We start from the raw sequence: 21702 nt of genomic DNA on the forward strand, positions 1-21702 counted from the left end.
TTGAAACATTCTTTAATGACTCTTTATGGGTCAGGACACAGCAGAATAAATGAGAACCGGGGTACTATTTTATTGACACCTTTTCTTCACAATTCTCAGAGTTTGTAAATCACTCAGAAAAATCTCTATTTCTGCACATCAGACAAAGAGAAAGGGAGAAGCATTTTCTTTGACAGAGAAGGTCAAGGATGTTTTTCATTTTCATCTAGAATTCTGGCAGCCAAGGGAAATCCAGATTCATGAACAAGGAAGATGATTCTTACGGTCGATTAATCTATTGCTTTAATTCCCTTCTGAGTGATTGCTGTGATCCCCAGGTGTTTTTACCCTGAACAGGGACTGCCTGTCTTAGTCTTTGATGACGGTCTGACAAATTCCTTATGGACAAGTGCTCACTAATACACATGTTAATGCATCAGCCACACAGCAAAATATTTGTTAAGTTAACTAAAAGCCTACATATTATCAGTGTGTAAGGGCTAATGCCATAGTTCTGTAAATAGAGCTGGGTCATTGTTGTAGCTGTGTATGAAGAAAATTATACCTTAACAAAGTATTTTCTTCAAAATATTTCATTTCAAGCTATATTTCTGTCTTTGATAGCAGCAGCCTTTCTGAATAAAGCAGGGACTTCTGCAATGAATTTATAGGCACATTTATCAAAACCTAGCAACACCACAGTACTAATTTGGGATTCAGCACTTTACCAAATATGCTCGAAAGTAGCAGCAGGAGATGTTCCCAATTTATGAATGAATTCTGTGCTCAGAGAAATGAATGAGCCAATAGCATGGGCAGAGGGAGGTGTGTGGTTCCTCACCCAGCTTTCCCTCTTCTCCACAAGACAACTCTTTCTCAAAGTTAAACCCCTGAATTTTGAGGGTTGGTTTTCTTTTCTGGGCAAAAATATCTTACATGGAAAGTAAGGTCTGAAATGGTTAACATCGCTGGAATATTTGCTTTAATCAAACATATTTCATTAAAGAATATCCAGCTGAATATCTGTGGCCTAAAAATTCCTGAATCTGCCTTCTTACGCAGTTGAGACATCTTCCTTTTGATTTTGTCCTTGTCTCAACATCAGAGACAGTAAACTAATCCTTTCCACTCACTGGCACAGATTCTGGCTCTGTTCTCTCCCAGCTGCTCACCAAGCTTCCTACTTCACCTTTGTACTGCTGTAACATTTGTGTTCAGCTTTTTCTTACATTCCCACGTCTTCTCCCAAGTCCCCTTCTTTCAAAGGACATCTCTCTCTCTTCCACTGGTTTTATATTTTATCTTAAATCCACTTTTTAATCTTTCCCTGAATGATTTTTTATATAGATACACTGAATGGTTACAAATAGTAACAACATAAAATTAAAAAAAAATCAGCTTTTTAAAATTATATCTCGCATTTGATATTGGCACGAGAGCTGTTTGAACACACTCTTCAGCAGGGCCAATTAAGGTTTTCTGCTTTTCATTTTTATCTTGTTCTCTTTTTGACCTGTTTCTTTCTTTCTATTCATTCTCACTTCAGCTCCAAAACAGATGAAAACACACAGATTTAATTCATACACATAAATTTAAAAAATATGAGGGAGTATTTTTTCCTTGAAAATGTCTCTACTTATGCAGATATTTAGCAGATATTGAACCACAGATTCTAACCACAGAGTGACCACATGTTTTCCTTCCTTCCAGGAGCCCTGTTAATCAGACCCTCAGCTTGTGTTAACTGATACGGTTCTGTCAACTCAAAGGCAATACGCCGATTTACCACAGCTGAACTATTGCCAGATGATGTTACCTTTTTTGGTTGTGTTCCTTGCATTCTCTAGTAGGCATATCACATCAACAAATTCTCAAAAATGAATTGCCATACAATAAAGCAGCATGACAATAGATTTATTTCACACCTGTGCGCTGAAGTGTGGTTCTTCTGCAGGGTAAATGGGGCCAACATGTTTGTTACTGACATGCAGAGAAAAGCTCTTGTGCTGACAGAGTAGTTATACAAGAGTAATTCAGGGCTGAAAAATCTATCAAGAAAGAGGCACTGAGAAGAAGTTCTGCTCAGCAGCAATGTACATAAGTATACACGTATTTGTGCTGCTGGATCACCACCTCATTTACTTTCTTGAAATTGTACATAGAATGTGTTCAAATTCTTATCAGGAATCCAAATTTGTACCTTTAATTTTCCCCACCTTCTTAGCTCTGCTTTGCTCTCTCTTATGAGCAAATACATCAGGGGTTTTACCTCACTTAGCTTTAGCCTTCTAAAAGTTAAGCATCTCTTTTAAGCTAGTTGATCACATCCCCTCCAAGGCTGATGGGAAGAGCTTCGTTCCACCCAAAGGTACTTAGCTCTCCATATACATTTCCATAGTTTACATACAGAAGCTAGATAAGCTTACACACTGAAATTATAAATAGCTGAAACTGTGTGAGAACAACCTCATCATTTGTGACTGGATCTTATACAGCACAGCAAGGCTGCAGCTGTAGTAGAGAGTCAAGGATTTTTAGTATAAAAAGGAAACATCACAAAGTGGAGCTAGGATGCTTGAGCACTCCACAGACATGTAATAACACACTTTTATGGATACAGACATGTTACTATATATGCACCTAAAAATCATGGGAATTGTTATTACAATCTATCTATTAACCATTTCATTGAATCATTCTTTCATTTTTTCTGACATGACTTCAGTTTAATGCTACCACTTTCCCAGTGAATGGAGGACAGCCTCATCCCAGGCACTTCATGACCCCACTCAAATCCCACCTAAAAATTGAATTTATTTGTAGCTCCATGGGTAGTAGAAAACACAGCCTGAGATCAGTGAGTTGAAACTGATTGACATCTGTTGAATTTTTATTCTTTTCCTGAATCCAAACTTCTGTATTTCTACTTTTTAATGTAATGAACCAGATGGAATTTGTTCATTTGTTTCATTTCACACAGTATTTTCAGTACTTTATAAATATACCAGTCATAGTAATGGACATGCATACTTGGAAAGAAAAAGTGTTAAGTCAGGTTTAAATACTCAATGGCTTATATGTACATAGGACTAATTTCCATTATAGCTTGAAGCTGTTTTTCAACACTCAGCTACAAAAAGGCACATAGTTCCTTATTCCTGCAGATCCAGCCAGGTGGATGCAACACTGGCAGTCCCAGCAGTGACAGACCTGATGTATCCCATCTGTTGGGGGTGCTAAATGTGTCCAATGGAGCTGGGTAAGCACAGCAAGAATAACACAACGTGGGAGCACCAGACTCATGTACAAATCACCTTCACCTTGCAATATGAAGAACATTTTTCTATATTTCTGAATTTCTAGAAACCTGAACTGCTGGATATCCATAAATCTAGGGAGTCCTTAGCCAAAATTGTAAGACTACTTACTGTGGAAAAAGGGAAAGTGCCACACATAGGGATGAAAACGAAATGTCTGAATGAATAAGGGAACAGGTATCAGTTCATAGAGAAAGATTTTGGAGATACAGGTGATCAGATGTGATTTTAAGTCCATATTACTGTACTTTTGCAAAAAGGTGAACCTTGTTCTAGGTTAGGTAATCAGCAAGTCATATAAAGTAATCCTTCTACTCCACTGAACATTTGTAAGGTCTCAGCTGGATTATAGTACATGGGTTTGGGTGCAACAGCTCCAAAACAGTGGAATCTAACTGAGGAAAATTTACCAAAGGTCTGAAAACCACAATAAATGATGGAAGAGTTAGCACTGTTCATTGTACAGAGCACAGAAAGTGGGATGTGAAAACAGTTTTACAGTTCATTTGCTGCAAAGGGGACCTGTGTGCTCCCTGTGGTGTCCATTGCAGGACAAAAAATGGTGGCTTTCATTTCAAAGTATGGAAATCCCAGGGAACGAGCTTTAATGGAAAGGATCATGAGGTACAGGAATAGATTGCTGGGCAAGAAGTTGGAGACTCTGGGACTGAAGTTCTTTTAAAACAGATCTGAAAGTCATCTCTTATGAATGACAGCTCAGCTGCTCCTGTCTGGGTTGAAGACTGGCCTATGTGGCCTATCCAGGTCCCCTCCACAGGGTTTTCTATAAATGTAAGCTGAAGGTGTACTTGGTCATCAAAACCAACAGGGTCAGCATGTATCTCAAACCCTGCCCAACATCAGCCGAAATAGTGCAAAGGAGTCAAAGTCTTATGTCAAGATGAACACGGAATCAAGATAAAAATACCCTGAAATCTCCTCCCCGTTAATCTTTGCTCCTCTGCCCCCAGTACAGATGAGAGGGCTGGAGCTGTCAAGTCCCCGGTTGCTGCCAGCCTCTGCCACTACACACCTCCTCTGACTTCTGCCCTCATTTCGGCGTCTGCCACGCAATACTGTGGGCAGTCTCACTAAACCCCACTTCTAACTAAATCACTTTTTGTTCTTGTATGGAGATATAAGCATCAGACTGTCTTGCACAAGGTGCAGGCAGCAGTGCCAAGAATGGCAGGAGATATGCAATGAAATAACTGGCATTTGCTGATAAAGAAGAATACAGTATGTTTCTGTGGAATTATTATTATACAAGGTAAACTACTCTTACAATTTTTTAGAAGTTATACCTAAAAAAACCCCAACAAACTCTATATCTGGCCTCAGTATATACTGTTTATTTTAAAGGCTACAGCTGACAGTGTGGCATATATATCTGGTTAGAGAGTAGAAGGAAAAAAGTAAATGAAAAGGCCTGCTTTTCTGGGTTTGCATTTTTTCTCTTGTGGATGTTTGTGCCCCTTTTAATCATTTCAGAGGTATGAATAAAGCAATAGCATTTAAGCTGTTCGGAACTTATTTTTCACATGCAGACAAAAAAGAATTGATTCCCAGCTCCTTTAAATAAGACATAATAAAACAACATAAATCTAGAAAAATGTAACTTTAACCAATAAAATAAATGGTCTGACAAATATAATTGCCTACAGAGCAACGTAAAATATCTTTGAATCATTCTGAGTAATAGCAAGCACAAATTTATTCCATATGACCTAGTACTTTTGTCCAGAACCAGTAGTAATTAAAACAGTGTTCACATCTTGTAAGTGATACAAAATCAGTACAGGTGAGGGATTTTGGCCATATAGATGGGAATATACTTTGAGGGAAGCTTTCATTACAGATGATACTTTCATTCATACAAACAATATCATCATACAGATACAGAGACATCACTTATTATCAGAGTCGCTCAGCCCAACCTTGTTCCTCCTGAAACTACTGTTGACTTCACTGGAGACAAGACATAGCTCCATATTTTTTAAAACTCAAAGCAGACCTTCTGTCATGGATGTTTTCCATGTACAGTAACACATGATAGGAAAAAATTTGCCCTACTTAGTCTTCATCTGTGTCTGTGTACCAAGTGAAACACAGTCCTGGCTGAGCTCGTGTGATGCATTTGATGTTAGGGATGCTGGATGGATAAGGAATGTGACTGACAAGTCCTTAAAAAAGAAGATTTGTCACATTGCATTTTAAGCTTGAAAAAAACTCTATTCAGAAATACAATTCATTCTCATTTTCTAAGGCTGGTAATATTTTCCCAACAGCAGGTGGAAATAGGGAATGACATAAAACATAGATGATCACAGAACAAGAACACTGGTTGTTAATTAACTTGACTGGACCTGACGTGTTGAACTTGTGAGGATCAGGGCAGTTTCTGTTAGTATTTTGAGAAATATCTCAGATCTGGTTCAGTCATAATAAACTCACTTCTTCAGGCACAAGATAGACGCATTGCCTCTGAGCGCATCTCATTTGCATGTGACACATAAGTCCTTAATTCAAGATGTTCTTCATTTTCCTCCTCTTTCTTTTCTTAGAAAAATGGAAAATGTTACGATGAAGCTAGTGAACTGAAGGACCTAATTGCAATGAATCAGGCATAAATGCATTTAAAGTGCATGTCTCATCGCTGGCTTGACATGCAGCACTTAAAGAAGATAGCTGTTCTGCATTTCTCGGTGAAATGTTCTGCCATCCTGCTTCTGCCATGCAGGACCCTCAGCATCAGCAGTGTGTGCTGTACTACAGAGAAAGCAGGACAGCTGAAGTTACTGAGAAGAAATGATTCAGCTGAAGAAGCTGAACTGACTTCTACAAGCTTCTTCAGGAGAATCACGCTGTGAATAAGCATTAGGAAGGTATAACATCGGGCAGCTTGGGGCAGTTTTAGCTTTTGCTGTTTGCAAAGTGTGCCAGGGAGCAGCTGGGACTGCTTTTCACAGACACTATGGCCCAATAGTCTCTTTTGCATTGGTCCTGCTGCCAATATCTTGTATCCTTAAGGCTCGTCTGTGCTTAAAAGGGATAGCTGTACTGCTAGAGCTATGCAATCCCTCCTCCCCCTGGTGTGGAAACAGCTTATACAAAAGCAGGAGTTCCTTTGCCAGTACCATTCTCAGGATAAGCTGCACAGACAAAGGAACTGTTTACTTGTTTAATGGAATCTGTTAGGTTGGGGGGTTTTTAGCATAGTTATGTTGGTTAAAGCCATGAGATTACTCTACTCCTAATAGACTTAGTTATGCCTACAAAGATTCAAAATGTAGGTCTTCCTTGGGTGTGTAATTCAATGGCTAATTCAGCAATAGCAAGAAAAGTTCTGTGGGCCTTTTTTCTTTTGCTTAACGCCTAACATTTTTCAATGAAAATACCACATTATGTTAACAAGGACTCCCAGAAAAATTCCCAGATGGGTTATTCCTTAATTTTATGCAGCCTGCAGCCACACTTCTCTTTTTTTCATGTTATTATTGAATTATGATGTGGATCGCCAAAGGTATATGAAAGGCTTCCTTGGCCCTCAGGATTGAAATGGCTTCTTTTACCTGTTCTAGACAGCATAATTATGTTAATTATGTGCACTATTAGAAACGTTTTATATGACCTTTGAAAAGCCAGATAGGTTCAGAGCATTGATTTCAGGGGAAGTCAGATGCAGAATTACTGTTAAGGCTAAGCCTCCACTGTAGTTCCACAACCACCATAAGCTGACATAAAGCTCCTCTGGTGCATCCTGTACTCCCCCAGCTCAGCGATTTGCTCCTTCCCCCTCTTGCCCACAAGCCCCCTCTTCCCCTTTGCTTATGTAAGAGTTTGTGCAACTGTATAGTGAACTGGAGCAGGAAAGTCATCGGGGTAAAACTAACTTGCCAGAAAAGTGGTTAATTTTAACCTGAATTAACTCCTTGACAGAGCTGACCATGTGGCTGCACAGCTGTCCTGGTTTCAGCAAGGATAGAGTTAATTTCCTTCCTAGTAGCTGGTACAGTGCTGTGTTTTGGATTTAGTAGGAGAATAATGTGATGTTTTAGTTGTTGCTAAGTAGTGCTTACACTAGTCAAGGACTTTTCAGCTTCCCCTGCTCTACCGACTGAGAAGGCTGAAGGTGCACAAGAAGCTGGGAGGGGGCACAGCCAGGACAGCTGACCCAAACTGGCCAAAGGGGTATTCCATACCATGTGATGTCATGCTCAGTATATAAAGCTGGGGGAAGAAGAAGGAAGGGGGGGACGTTTGGAGTGATGGCGTTTGTCTTCCCAAGTAACCGTTACACGTGATGGAGCCCTGCTTTCCTGGAGATGGCTGAACACCTGCCTGCCGACGGGAAGGAGTGAATGAATTCCTTGTTTTGCTTTGCTTGCATGCGCAGCTTTTGCTTTACCTGTTAAACTGTCTTTATCTCAACCCATGAGTTTTCTCACTTTTACCCTTCCGATTCTCTCCCCCATCCCACCAGGGGGGAGTGAGCGAGCGGCTGTGTGGGGCTCAGTTGTTGAGTGAGGTTAAACCACGACAACAGCACAAGTGCGGCTATGACAGGCAGGGAATAAGGCCGGTGTGAGGTGGTTTCTTCTGGCAGTGGTAACTCCAAGAATAAAACAAAAAGAAACCTTCAGAAATACAACAGGAATAGATCTATTGAATTTCCATCCTTTAACTCACTTTAGGATTGGAGAGTCACCTTGGCACTGTGCACCTGATCCTGTGCTGTGCATAAACATCTCAGGATCCTCAGTGTGTGCAAAGCCCTTGGACCTAAATAGAAGAACTCATGTTTCTATGCATTCATCAGATTGGTTTGTATAACTCCACTGGCAAAAATACTGATTGTGGGTGTTACTTCCGAGAATAATTCACATTGATGCTGAAACATCCTAATATTGATTTTATGAGAAGAAAAATGTGTCTTTTAGAACACTCTCTTTTCAGAGACACCTGAATCTTTGTGAAGTCTAATATAAAATACCCTTTGGGCAATTGGACAGTCACTGCTTATACATATCAATAAGAGGCTTCTGTAAAGTAGGTCCTCTAAAACTGATACGGTAAAAAATGCTGGCTTTTTAAAATTTTAATTGATTTTGGAATGGTTCTCAAGAGACCCTATAAATATGCATTTCAGTTAAACATTGATCAGACTAATATTGAGTTGCTAGTAACTTAAATGTGTGATTATCAGAAAATATACTATTTTTATTAAGCGCAGAGAGAGCACAGGCTTAAAACCAAAGGACTCAGTGGATCCCTAAATTCTCTGGGGCTATAATGAACACCAGCTGTTCCACCCTGCTGGTCAAGATCCCAGAGGGTAGGGCATGGTTTGCTTCATGCATTGGGTGTTTGAAAGAGCATTTAACAGCAGTTACCAAGCTGCTCAGCTTTTCAGAGATAACAGAATTATTCTTAAAAACTGCTTCGTGACAGCCTTTCACAACCAGAGTCACTCAATAGTCAAAGCTTTCTCAAATGCATGTACCCATATAATGCAAATTTTAGTGGTTTATTTTACCTGAAGATCAAGTATGCGAGACTGACTTTGTTCTTAATAGCAGTGAAGGTTATTTGCAGTTTTGGAGAAAGCAGTAGTCATGATATCCGTTCTGATGGGAAAATTATAAAGAACCTGGAACATTTCAGTACCTGCTGAAAACTTTAAGTTCAGCACTGCATGATAATTGTGTCTCCCTTGTTTTGGGGAAAAAATGGCATGTTTTTTCTAAACTTATATCATATTTTGAGTGAATGACTAGATAGACTGGGGAAAGCCTCTGTTTTTCAGCACTAAGAAAAGGACTGAAAAATTTTATGAAAGGAAGGAAAGCAGGACTACTTTTTATGTAGGTCTAAATTCATGGTCTATGATGATATCGTTTCCTCCCTGATTTCAGTCTATGGTGAGTCAGATTCCTAGAAGTATCAGGCCCTCATTTTTTCTAAAATCAAGCCAACTGAGGCCATACGAATAGGAATTATAAAAAAGTCTTCCTGTCAGACATCTGTACACTGATGAATTAATTGCATTATAATGCAGACCGCATATTTTATGAATAATCTCAGAATCTACTAAAGCACTGGCATGATAACAGAAAGGATGTTCACAGATGCCCTTTCCATCTCTTTCTTCATTAAAATAATGAAGAAATGCAGCTGTAGGTACATCTGAAGCAATCTTCCATTTTATGTTGTTAGTCAGTAAGGCTTGATTACATGCCAGCTGAAACCATTGGAAAGACTGCTACTTACCTGAAAAAGTTTTGGATAAGCCATTTGTGTACTAGAATTTCACTCCTGATGAAGTCTTTGCCCTCATCTGCAGTGCCTAGAGCAGAATTTTCAAAAAGCCCTGAGGTGACTGGAAGAATGAGTAATGTTAAATGGTGAAACCCAGAAAGAGAAATGAGGAGTGGATTCACCATCCTGCACCAGAAGAGGTTGAACTAAACCAGGTAACAGATTTCCTTTCTGCAGGAAACATAGCCATTTGGGCAAGTTTGGACGGTGGAGAAGTATCTAATGAGTATGAATTTTGTGTCCATGAAGGAACATCTAACAAAATGTATTTGGCTGATGATTTAGTGATGCAGACATATAAAACAGATAAACCATTATGCACCTGCCCATGGTGTTCCTGTCAAATATTCCTTTTTAGATTGTTTCTGTTCTTTCTGTTAAGCCACCCGCAAAGCTGTCAGAAGGAAGACCGTCTCCTGAAGGAGTTGTGGATAATCCAGAAACCTCCAATGGTTATGGTGATAGCTTTGAGTTACTACTTCCTCGATACATTAGTTTGTATATGTCCAGACTGATTTTCACACGATTAGTAGTAGTCTTTGGAGGTGAAAACATAATATTTAAATGACTGATTATTTCTTGAGGATTTAACTATACAGACATTGGATATGTTTTCACATGTTACTTTTTTTGAAATGTACTATGAAAATTTTATTCTGCAAGGTTATTTAATAATCTGAGAAGAAACAGATTCTATTTCCATACTACTTTCATTACTAGTTCTATGGAAATTAAGAATGTGGATATTGTGAGCTTGGAAATCAAGTTCTAATCCTATAGTCTTATGTTGCCATTACAGGATGTTTAATTCAGAAATTAAAATTATATTTTTTTTTTGTCAAGTAGCAGTTTCACTATTTGTGTAACATATATAATACAACTCCAAAACTCAAGAAAAATTAAGCTTCCTAAAAGACCGTATCTTTTAGTTTTCTACTCATTGCTTCATGACACCTAATGTGTTTTTAATTTATCACCCAAAATTCATTTCAGAATTCAAACCCAACACTGAAGTCACCAGCTGGTGTATTAAGCATATCATGTCGTGTCATATCAGTCCCTAGGTTTGTCCTACTAGAAGTCAGTATTACATACTATTGAAGATCTTTGATACACATGCATTACCAAGCTCTATGCTCATTACTGAAATGGATTCTAGGGCGTTAAGTGATGATATGTATTATATGATACATATTATAGCTCATCTTTCCGGAGACCAACATCTGGTTATTTGTTTGAATTTTGATATTTGCTATAATTTTAATAAATATTTACTTTAATAAATGTTGCATTTTAAATGATTTTTTTAACTGAATTGATTTTTTTAATAGCTTATATATCCTTACAAGCAACCTGAATTTCATACATCTATTTCATTGCAACTGATAAAATAAAATGGTCATTAGGATGTCTATGAGAAAATGACGTGACTACTAAAAGCTGAAAATCCTAACTCCTGATTGTTTGATTAGAAAACACTTGTACATTCTCTCCCTCACCAAAACACATATTTGTTCATAATGGACAATGAGGCTAATTATACAGTATCTCCTTGCATGCTGACTGAAGCTGGTTTGCATGTTAATGTGGAGAAGAAACAGCATTAAGACTGTCAGTGCTGGACATGCTTCAATGTTGCCTTTTAATTAAAAGTTCAAATTTCTGAAAGAATAGCTGGAAAAGAATGTACCGGAATCTTACACAAGAGCTCGACTTACAAAACACAGCAGTCACATGGGTTTGTTTCCTGTCACACACTGTTAGCATCAATGACATTGCTGCTGCCAAGTTCACTTGATCTATGCATAAAAGAGATGCTTACTTTTCAAGAGTTATTTGCCCAGCAATAATGAAAACATCCCAAATTCCTTCATAGTTAACATGCCCCCACCCCCAGCCATTATTAATATATGTGGCCATACAGCTCAAGGAAAGCAAAGTATTGAATTGCTGACCTCACAACTTTTCCTGTGGTGTGGGGGTTGCTTTGATTTGGGGTGTTTTGCTTTTTCTCAAAAGGAGCAGAGTTTTCTTTTTATGGATGTTGCATGAATGCACATTTTCTGTACTTACTGGCTTATCTGCAGCATTTTGCATGGATTTCTAGATTGAAGTTCCTCTGTCATTAATGGAAATTGAGATAGCTGGCAGTTCTTTCAAAGCTAGATTTATGTCCTGAAAGTGCAACAGCCCAAGGAAACTAATGCCCCAAGTTTGTGATTTAAATCACTCGTTCCTAGCAGTAAGTGAATATCATATTTTCGAAGATAACATGTCAAAGTTTCCCAGAGATATTCATTACAATGGGTCACATCTGATTATCTGTTGCACTGGGGTAAATATGAAGTAATTTTCCTTACACAAGTAAGTCTGCTCTGCCATCACACAGCTATAAATTGGAGCACAATTGGCCCACCCTTTTTTGATCTTTGGAGCATAACGGCTCAGCTCAGAACAGCAGTAGAATAATATTTGCATATTTGGTCCATTTTAGAATCAAATACCATTATTTAAATGATAATTAGAATCCTTTCTTTAGAAAAGGCAGCATAAACAATACAGATATGAATTAATCATCTTCCTTTATGAACTTTACAGTTCAATGAAGAAGATCATTTAGCCAATGCAGAACAACTACATTAATCAGCATAATACATCTAAAGTTGCATTAAATAAATGAAGAAGATCCTTTTAGTGAGAAGGGGGTTGGCCTTGGTCCAATCTTGTAATATTTTTTTCAACTTAAACTCAATCAGATTGGTTTTAAAGTAATTATTTAAAGAAAAAAACATCAGGTCAGATGAAAGGGCAGTCTAACCCAATGTCCTGTCTCTGACCATGGCTGAAAAAGGATGCCAAGATAAGAATAAGAGAGGGTAGACATGTATAATATTCACTTAACCTGCCTATTTGAAGAAGTTCTTACACTTATGTTCTGTGATTTGGCTTTTCCAATGGATATTAAAGGCATATGAGGCACTTAAGACATCATGCTTCTGTTAGCCATTCAAAAATTCCTCTTACATTTCTTTCTTTGAACATAGCTCTGTCGAATTCTTCTTTTTTCTTTTTTCAAAATATTTCAATAATTTTCACCTTTTCCCTCTTTCTGAACCTCAGAACTGGTGTACACATTTTTGTTGTATTATGAATACATGGCAGTATTGCCTGATCACATGAAAAAGAAGCATAGGCCAAAGTCACCTTTGGCCTCGTGACCTTTATAAGATATTTTGGGTCTAGATTCTTCTCCAAGAACATTTCTTCCAGAGTATCAGATCAGCTCAAAGGCTAGCTCCTCCTTATAAAAGAGTCTCCAAATGCTAACATTTTCTGTTGCTTCATTTTTGCTAGGTATCAAAAACCTGCACTAGTTAGCCAAGGAACAAAGTAGAAGAAAATTAAGTCTTCACAGCAGTTCAGACATTGCTTTAAAGCACTTGCTTTAAAGCTTTAAAGCACTTGCAGCACACTGCACTTTATGCATCTGTCTGAACCATCCCATCTTGAGGCCTAATTGCCTTAGGCTCTCGATAATTCAGTTCGTGGGGAGAGGCAGCCCATGACTGCAGCTCAGACCTTAGGTGACCCAAGTCACTTCCAAGGGGCAAAGCTCTCTGTATCGACTGGTCAGATCAGCTGTTCCAATTGCGGACACATCTTGTTCAGGTGTCTGAAGTTGGATGATATAAATCTAGGCTGTATAGTGGAAAGACAAGTAATGTTAAACATTTTAACAAATATTTGATCATGAATATTATCAAGCCTTTTTGCTGGGTGATATTTACTTTTTTTCAAATTCATTTCCTACAGAAGTTTCGATAGACCTTAGTTGTTGAAATAAGTGTTTATGAAAAGCAAATTTCAAAACTTCATGCCAACAGATCACTGGAACATATTTCACATGTGCACGTGGAAGAGTCCTTGCCAGACATGTTCACATGCCCAGCCAAACACCAGAGAGAAACGATCCCACTTGAGTGATCTGAGTAACCATAACTACAGAACACAGCTTGATTTTCAAGTGTCCATGAATGATTATGGAGTTAAATGATTCAAAAAAGTGATTACTGAAAAAGTTGGATAATTGCTTATTTTTTTGAAACTGGATTCTCTACATAGATATTCTACAAACAATAAAGATGCTAAATTTATCAAATAAAGCTTTTGTGAATTAGTCACTCTATGACAGCTACAAGCATTAAAAGACATAAATACACATCAAGAATTGCTTTGTGAAATTTGTCACAATCGACAGCCTTCTGTTAAGGCCTCTGACAGAATGGAAATGGGGTCTGTATTATTTGAATAATGTAAGAAAGAGGAATATGTCAAGTCTGTTGAATTTATTCAGACTTTGTCACTCTAGGGCCTTCAGTTATACTAAAACAGTCAAGTGCTTCCTACAAACATTTTGCCAGAGACAATATTTTACCATTAGCTAGCAAACAACAGTTAAAAAACTTTAAAAATCTTTAAGATAATTTTAACTTTCTTCCATTCTGTTTGTTTTTTAACCCCCAAAATAGAGATAAAAAATACACTTAAACTGTATTCAGAACATAGCAAAGGAAAATTAACCTAAAAAATCCTCTTTACCCAGCAACAGAAAAATATTTGGCTTTATTTATTTCTTTATCTATTTATTCATGTTCTCACATGTAAAACGTGCCAGAGAATTAATAATATATTTTGCAAATAAGTTATGATCTAAGACATCAGTCTGAGAAAGCACATATGCACATGCTTGATCAGGAAAGTATTTAACCATATGCCCAGCTTCAGTAGGACTTAAGCATATTGAATGGGATCCTTTCCAAAATTAGGGCCTCAGGCAGTGAGAGAGCTAGCTCAGGTTTTGGAGGAGAATATTAGCACGAAAAGTCATCTGAACTAACTTATCCTGCAGAGTTAAGCTGACCAGTAAATGTAGCAAAGTAACTCAAAAATATAATATTTTTTAAAGGGAACATTTCAACAATCTCATTTACAGCACAGGCCCCAGGAAGCCGTGGTGGCATGACTGACCCGGTGATATGCTGTGGGAAAAGGGTGAGTGGTGAGGGAAGACTGGGAGCTTGGGGCTGGGGCTGAGGGATGAAGAGGAAACCACCACCACCACTGCCACCACTTGATTGGAGCCTTACACAGTGCCTCCAACATGTGGGATGTGGTGGACTGCTCTCCAGAAGCTCTAGGTCCAGGCATTGTTTGCCTTGACTTGTTGGGTAACACTTTCCATGTCCACTATCATTCTTCAGTTTATTGGGATGCAGTTTGGGGTTGTTAGGGGTGACTCTCATTCCCACACTTACAATCTTAATATTTGTTGATTTAAGGAATTTTACATGCTCATGCTACTGTTACATTTAGAAACACCAAACCTTGTCTTTATTAGACAAATGTTTGATTGTTCTAAATTAAACTTTTGGCCAATCAGTCATAAAAAGTTTGCTTGAAATTAACTCCTCCCTTTAATGCAATAGCATTTATGTGGATTCACCTTTCCTCCCCTTTTTCCTTGTCACCAAGGATTTTTCTGTGACAGCTTCTTGTTACAGTGGTTGACTCTGAAGCCCATTTTTGCAGCTATTAAGCAAATTGGCTCTGTCACTGATCTGTATTGAAAATAAGACCAGAAAGCAATGAAATCACTTAGGAAGAAAACTGCAACATGTTTGAAATCTGAGGGCAAGCTCAGCATCATCCTTACAGCAGAATGTGTTGAATGGGGAAATAGTGTTTGGGATTCTTGGCTCATTCCTTCCCTTCTTGACTTGGCATACGCTGAAAACTGAAGAAGCACATTAACAGCCAAGCGCTCACTATCCTCAGGGGTCTCATTCCTCAAGCATACTTAGTACACTTAGGCACCAAATGGAGACTTTTTTTGGTGCTTAGAGGAAAATTCTGTGATTTAGGCATTTAAGAATGTGGTGCTGACAAGTTTGAAGGTAAAACAGGAAAGCTGAGGGTACAAAATCCTTGATTCTCTTTAAAATCTATCTGTGAATTCTTGTGAACAAACCTTCCAATTTCTTTGAATTCCCTAATATTTTTCCACAGTGTGAATGTTCATTTGTGAAAGTATAAAAGAAAAAGCTAAGTCTGTCATTTGACCCATGTTTACTTCAGCTATAATACAACACAAGCAACCCCTACTACTTCATACCTCAGGTTACTCATTCCCACTCTTCCATCACTCCATCATTTTGTCAGTACAACCAAATGGGTTCTCTGCAGGGCTTTGCAGAGAACTTGATTAGATAAGTGACCTAGGTTAAACATAAATCTTTCTCATCTATTCATTTGCAGAGTTAGTTTTTAGCCAGATCAACTCCTGATCCAGATGACCACATGAGCCCTTGTCTGATGTGGATGGGAGGTGGTGGGGGAAACACTTCAGGTGTTTGTCAGTGCAGTTGGCACTGTGACTGGTTTAAACAAATTGTGAAATTGCACCAACCCATCTGCTCTCCCTCCCCTTTCCCCATGGTTGTCAAACATGGACCATTTTCTTTCTACCCTCCAAAAGAGCTATTTCTTTAATCTGGTCAATTCTTCAGTCTGTCTCATGATGTTGTCACTAGAGAAGCTGAGATGGGACAGCATGTGGGCCTGTGTTTGGAGGGTGCATGGCCAGGCACTATCACATATGATGGGGCCCAGTGCATGAGCAGGGTGAGGAAACACCTGGATGAGCAGCACTGCATGAGCAGTGTCTGCTACAGGTGAAGAAACACCTAGAGGTCTTCCACCTCTGGGACAGTGTGGGGACTGGCGGTGAGACTGGAAAGGAGGGGTGGTGAATAGGGATAGCCCAGCCTGGCATAGCTGGCAAAGAAATACACATCAACCCATTCTGTCTAACCCCTCTCAATTTTTGAGCTGACCACTCTTTATACAAAAGCCTGAAATCAGTTTAAGGCACATAATTCTGGGTGGAATGTCCACACTGCAGCTTACTGCAGTTTAGCTCCCCTACTTGAATTTCATGGGGTTTAGTTAATTTAGTCTACTTTTCTTGAGAGAGACCATTAAAGAAAACCCCAGGAGAAACTGTGTGCTTGAGTCTTGTGCACCCCGTGTGACTTCAACACCAGGCTTGTGCTAGCAGCCTTAAATTATGCATCACTGTTCTTCCTTTTGCCAGGCCACTGGCAGCCCTGCTCTGTGGTCTGTGAACTAGCTGCCCACACAAATGGGTTGAGGAGCAGGAGAGAGACTATGGTCTGCAAGCAGCCCTGGGCTGTATGTTGCCTGCTGGGGGAGGTTATCCAGAGCAGAGCTGCTAGAAGGCATGATGCCCTGCTGCAGCCCTAAGACATGGAGGTGACAGCCTGTTCTCCAGGATGTGGCCAAGGTACATTCATCATGAGACCCATCACTCAAGAGTGTACCCCTCTCTGACCCCTTCATCTCAGGTTTCACAGTGCAGGGCAAAACCACACTAGCAAGAACTTTGTGCTGTGGGGGGTGCTGGTGGGTAAAGGAATCAAAATAATTATCAATTACCCAGAAAAATATGTTGCTCATATTTGAAGAGAATTAAGCCATGAGCTCTCGAATTTCTATTAGAAATTCTTATTAGATATACCAACCATGGTTTGAATTTGCACTAGTTTCATCAAGGATATTTGCTCATCATCCACTGAAGTTTTTTTTCTCCTAGGATAGGAGAAAAAAATAGCATTTGGCAGTTAAGATTTCTTGGGGTTTCTTCACATTTTAAGAATTATTTTCATTATTTTCAGTTTAATTCAGTTAAGACTAACTTAATTCAATGAAATAATGATTCAGTTCAATTCAGGCTCAAGAATTTTGAGCAATTTTTAAATGATCAACCCATGAATTTGCTTAGTATATGGGATTTTCAAAATTCTTAGGGTTCTAATTAAGTCACACAGCCTGTTTGGACATGATCATCATGAGTGTTAAATTAACTTCTTGAGAGCCATTAACTAGAAATGATAATGTCATGGTTTTTACTTTTTTTTTTAAGGACAGAAGAAATTCAGCTACTCTGAGCTTGAGCTTAAAAAACCACTAAACTGATATAAATTGCTGTTAAGGTTCGTTTCTTTAACCTTTTGTTCGATAAAAACTCAGAACCAGTTAACTCAGCAGCTGAGAACACATTTAATCTTGATTGCTTCATTCTAGCATTACTTAATTTAATTTCTTTTATCTTTATCCCTAGCTTTGAAATCTTACTAGCTCTTTCCAAGCCACTGTGATTGATAGTCATATTACTCTCATGTGAATTTGTACTGAAGGTGATGTTTCTCTGCTTTGAAAGCAATACCACAAATGAAATTGAAAACCATACTTTTAAAAGGAGAAAGAGTATTCATGATTTGGATAAAAATATCAACCTTGGGACCAATACAAAAATTGAATTGTAAGAGTAGCCTCATTTACTTATATCCTACATTTAATTTACATTTTATATCAACCCTTAAATGCCAATTTTAATGCTAAATGAGCTGTTGCTTTGGAAATAGATTATCTGGTTTGATGGAGTGGCAGAAGCTTTGACGTCTAGCTCAGCACAAGGATAGTTGAAGAAAGCCATCTTAAATGCAACAATTTTCAAGGACAATGGGAATATATAGCTCTATTCAGAAAACTCTGTATGCTAGACACATGCTGCTTATGGCTTATATGAACTGAGAAGTAGTAAAGCACTCTGCAAGCATTTATCCAATGCCTCCATTATTCAGACACCTCTGAGCATTAACTTGCCCTAGTATGTGGATCTTTTAAGTTATTCCAACTCAACTGATTCTGAGATCTAGTTTTACTACAATATATTGACAGCAAGAAAAGCAAAGAAACTGGGAGTCCACGCTGAGGTTCAGGTTACCGACTTTGTGTCAAGGCTGGAAATAGGACAGCATTCTGGAGCCAAAGTCTCGGAGAGCAGCCTGTGCTGCTTCTCCACAAGCACCTGAAATCAATCCACGGTGGAGCTCCAAGTCCTCCCTCTGCCTGCCTGGACATGTCCCAGTTTGTATATCTGGGCACCTACCTTCTGGCTAAACAGTTCAGAGCTGGCTAGGGAAGTACCTAAATGTCTCCTAACTTCCCTAGGTGATCCATCAGGCATGTTCAGAGCGTGTCTGACACACTGGACTAGCAAAATCTATTATTTTAATTCAAGAACAATCATTGACCATGCTTGTGGGAGCCAACCAGTTTGATCACCATCCTAGAAACTCTCAGTCTTGAGGGGTGTGAGTCTGTAACTCCTACTGCCAAGGAAACTGGTGTAATCACTACAATGGACACCAGCCATGGGGCTGCTTTCCACAGTGGCTGGGCTACTTCACAGAGAAGAGTGAAGGATTCATACTGCCACAGGGAGAACAAATGAGAAAGGTGCATCTCTGTCCGCCAGCACAAAGGGTGATTACTCCAAGTCTTGTGAGGATTAGGCCCAGTGATCTTTTTGTATGAGGCTTTGTAACAAGAAGAGTTGATTTTGATAGTTTGTCAAAATGAAATCAGTGCTGAAGCAATGACCCATTGACCTGAGAAGTGGGGGTCGCAGTAGGAAAGATGTGAACTGAAGACACCTCTGTTCTGCTTCTAGAAGCACAGGGGCGTGTTTTCACATGGGTAGACATGCTAGCTATGCCATGCAAGCTATGCTAGTTTGAATTCACTCAAACTGCATGAACCCAAATTAGTGTGCTGCATTCACTGCCCTTGAGATTCACTTGGGGTAAACAATCTGTGTCAATCTATGCACCAGGGCTCTTCCTCTTTCTCTTCCTTCATTCTTTGTGCACACTTCAAACCCTATGGAAAAATCTTATAACAAGTAGGCAATCTGTCCCTTTGGTTGTCCCTCTCTGGACCAGAGCATCAGTAGAACCAGGTTAAATTTTGCTATCAGTGATGCAAAGATTCTTTGTATTATTAGGTTGTCTGAAATACTCTATATATATATATATATATTTTAAAAGAAAAGCATAAAGAAACTCACTAGTTGAACTAAAGCTCTTTCTGGGTGAACTGGAGGAAAGGTGTCATGTCCCCTCTGTGGTGGATGCAGGTAAGTGGTAGGCTATACAATTAATCCTTAAAAAGAACACTAGATATACATCTATATATCTATATATAGTTATACAGCATAACTTCATTCATGTGTGAGATTGCATACTGTTGTAATACTGCTCTCTGGGTAATGTTATACTGTTGATTTTATAGTTAAAACATTGAAAGTAAATGAGAACTACTGGAAGAGAAGAGAAGAGAAGAGAAGAGAAGAGAAGAGAAGAGAAGAGAAGAGAAGAGAAGAGAAGAGAAGAGAAGAGAAGAGAAGAGAAGAGAAGAGAAGAGAAGAGAAGAGAAGAGAAGAGAAGAGAAGAGAAGAGAAGAGAAGAGAAGAGAAGAGAAGAGAAGAGAAGAGAAGAGAAGAGAAGAGAGAAGAGAAGAGAATATTTTCAGTAGGAAGGGACCTACAATGATCATCTAGTCCAACTGCCTGACCAATTCAGAGCTGACCGAAAGTTATGTTATTAACCAAAAAGCATGTTATTAAGGGCATTGTCCAAATGCCTCTTAAACACTGACAGGCTTGGAGCATCGACCACCTCTCTAGGAAGCCTGATACAGTGTTCGACCACCCTCTCAGTAAAGAGGTGCTTCCCAATGTCCAGTCTAAACCTCCCCTGGGGCAGCTTTGAACCTTTCCCATGCGTCCTATCACTGGATACCAGGGAGAAGAGATCAGCACCTCCCTCTCCACTTCCCCTCCTCGGGAAGCTGTAGAGAGCAATGAGGTCACCCCTCAGCCTCCTTTTCTCCAAACTAGACAAACCCAAAGTCCTTAGCCGCTCCTCATAGGACATTCCTTCCAGCCCTTTCACCAGCTTTGTTGCCCTCCTCTAGATGTATTCAAGGACCTTCACATCCTTCTTCAATTGTGGGGCCCAGAACTGCACACAGTGCTCCAGGTGAGGCCGCACCAACGCTGGATACAGCATGATAACCACCTCTTTTGACCGGCTGGTTATGCTGTGTTTGATGCACCCCAGGATGCAGTTTGCCCTCTTGGCTGCCAGGGTAAATATTTCATATTTGCATATTGAATATTGCATCGTATTGGTACTCAAGCCTTCTAGTTCTTCAAATATCCAAGAAAACTGCTATACAGAAGACTATTGAGTAAAAACTAGATTGGCCCTGAATCGTGTTGGGAAAAGGAATATGTAGTAGGAGATATTAATGTAATCTTTCGCAGATACTGACTGGAAGTCACTGTAAGCATCAGAAGTTTCCTGCTTTGTTTTCAAAGTTTTATATATCACTACCATTAAGCCCAGTTTCATGGCTAAACTGAATGGAGCAAAGTACAGGATGGGTTAAGATTTTAAAAATAAAAATGTGAAGGTGAGAAAGACAGAGTTTTAGAGGATTTGCAATTAGAAATATGAAGAAAAGGATCCTGACTGGAGAGGAAGAGGGTGCTTGGCCAGTTCCCTGCCTCTCAGCCCCTACCCTCACTCCTGCTGCCTGTGCAGGGCTCTGCGGGGAGCCGTGGCCATTCCTCTGCTCCTGCTTTGCCTGCACCTCTGTACCCCGCTGCGGGGAAGAAGCCCTCTTTCCACTGCTCCTTCCACTTCCTCCCCACCTACATAAATAGCCCTCAAACTAGTGGTAAGGAGAAATGTGCCACAGTTGTGAAAGGAAAGGCCAGGAGAAGGTAAAAAATATTTTGGGCTGAGAAGATAAGGACTTACCCCATCTTTATAGTTTCCAGACTGATTTAAAACTTGACTGTGAGTTACTCCCACAGAGCAAGTGAAATTACAGTGAACTATGACATAATTGAGGAAAAAACCAGGATCTTGTATGATGATGACCATATACTCCTGTCTGCCAATAAAAGTAAGCAGTCACATTTATTTCTGCTTTCATTGTAACCCTTCATCCCACTTTTCTGGTGTTTGGTTTCTAAAAGTTTAGAGAGTCTGAAATAGTGTATTACTCTTCTTTTTCCTTATCTAGCCAGATTTTCATATATACTTTGACACTGAATGTAAAAAAGGACTGTTTTGACAATTATTTGCTGAAAACT

Source organism: Aptenodytes patagonicus, chromosome 1 (genome assembly GCF_965638725.1).
Source record: "Aptenodytes patagonicus chromosome 1, bAptPat1.pri.cur, whole genome shotgun sequence".
In the NCBI taxonomy this organism is placed as follows: domain Eukaryota; kingdom Metazoa; phylum Chordata; class Aves; order Sphenisciformes; family Spheniscidae; genus Aptenodytes; species Aptenodytes patagonicus.